The sequence below is a fragment of the Propithecus coquereli genome, unplaced genomic scaffold (assembly GCF_000956105.1).
Source record: "Propithecus coquereli isolate 6110/MARCELLA unplaced genomic scaffold, Pcoq_1.0 Scaffold64, whole genome shotgun sequence".
Taxonomy (NCBI): Eukaryota; Metazoa; Chordata; class Mammalia; order Primates; family Indriidae; genus Propithecus; species Propithecus coquereli.
In genome coordinates, this window is record NW_012152396.1 from 934,701 (window position 1) to 936,321 (window position 1,621).

Genomic DNA, 1,621 nt, shown 5'->3' on the forward strand with positions numbered 1-1,621 from the left:
GGAAATGAATGAAAAATTCACTAAAGAGATTGACATATTAAAGAAAAACCAAATGGAAATTCTGGAAATGAAAAATCGATTTAAGGAAACACGAAACATAGTGGAAAGTTTTAAGAATAGACTAGACCAGCCAGAAGAAAGAATCTCAGAGCTTGAAGACAACTCTTTTGAATTAATTGTCAGTCAAAAATAAAAAAACAAAGAAGAGGAATGAACAAAACCTACAAGAAATATGGGATTATGTAAAATGGCCAAATATAAAAATCATAGGCATCCTTGAGGGTAAAGAAGAAAATGCACAAGGGCTAGAAAACCTATTTGAGGGAATAATTGAGAAAAACTTCCATGGTCTTGTTAGAGATTTAGACATCAAAGTACAAGAAGTTCAATGAACACTGGGGAAATTCATTGCATAGAGGCAATCACCAAGACACATAGTCATCAGACTGGCCAAAGTCAACACGAAGAAGAACTCCTGCAAGTCATAATGTAAAAATATCAAGTAACCTATAGAGGAAAACCCATCAGGCTAACTGCAGACTTCTCAACTAAGACCTTACAAGCCAGAAGAGATGGGGGCCCCATCTTCACTCTTCTTAAACAGAACACCTGAAGCCAATAATTTTATATCCTGAAAAATTAAGTTTCATACATGAAGGAGAAACAAAGACTTTTCCAGAGAAGCAAACACTGAGGAAATGTGTCAAGACCAGACCAACCCCACAGGAAATATTCAGAACAGTGTCATACATGGATCAGCACAAGAATCACTTGCCAGGGTGACTAAGCCAAAGCTCAGAGTTCCTATAAAACAATAGTACAAGAGGTAAAACAAAGCAATAAGGAAATACCCAACAGGACGCACAGAAAAGCACCCGACATATCAGTTCTATCAATCAATGTCAATTGTTTGAATTACCACTCAAGAAACATAGGCTGACTAAATGGATAAAAAAGATAGAAGCCAAGTATCTCCAGTCTCCAGGAAACACATCTAACCCACAAGCATTCATACAGATTCAAGGTGAAGGGATGGAAAAAATATTCCATGCAAATGGAAACCAAAAGAAAGCAGGTGTAGCCATTCTCAAATCAGATAAAATTGATTTGAAATCAACATTAGTAAAGAAAGACAAAAATAGTCATTATATAATGGTAGGGAACAATTCAACAATAAAACAATTCAAAATATTAAGGTACCAAACACAGGAACATCCATATTCATTACCCAAACCCTATTAGGTCTAAGCAAAGGATAAATAGCAGCATCATAATTGCCATGGACTTCAACACCCCACTGACAGAACTGAATAGATCATTCAAGCAGAAAATAAGAAAAGAAACAATGTACTTAAATGGGACTCTAGAACAAATGGACCCACAGGCATTTACAGAACATTTTACGCAAAAATTACTTAATACAGCACATAAAAAAAATAATTCACCATGACCAAGTGGGCTTCATCCCAGGGATGCAAGGATGGTTCAACAACCTAGGTCAATAAATGTGATTCACCACATAAACAGAAGCAAAAACAAAGACCATATGATCATCTCAATAGATGCAGAAAAACATTTGACAAAATTCAGCACCCTTTCACTATATAAATCCTCAACAAAC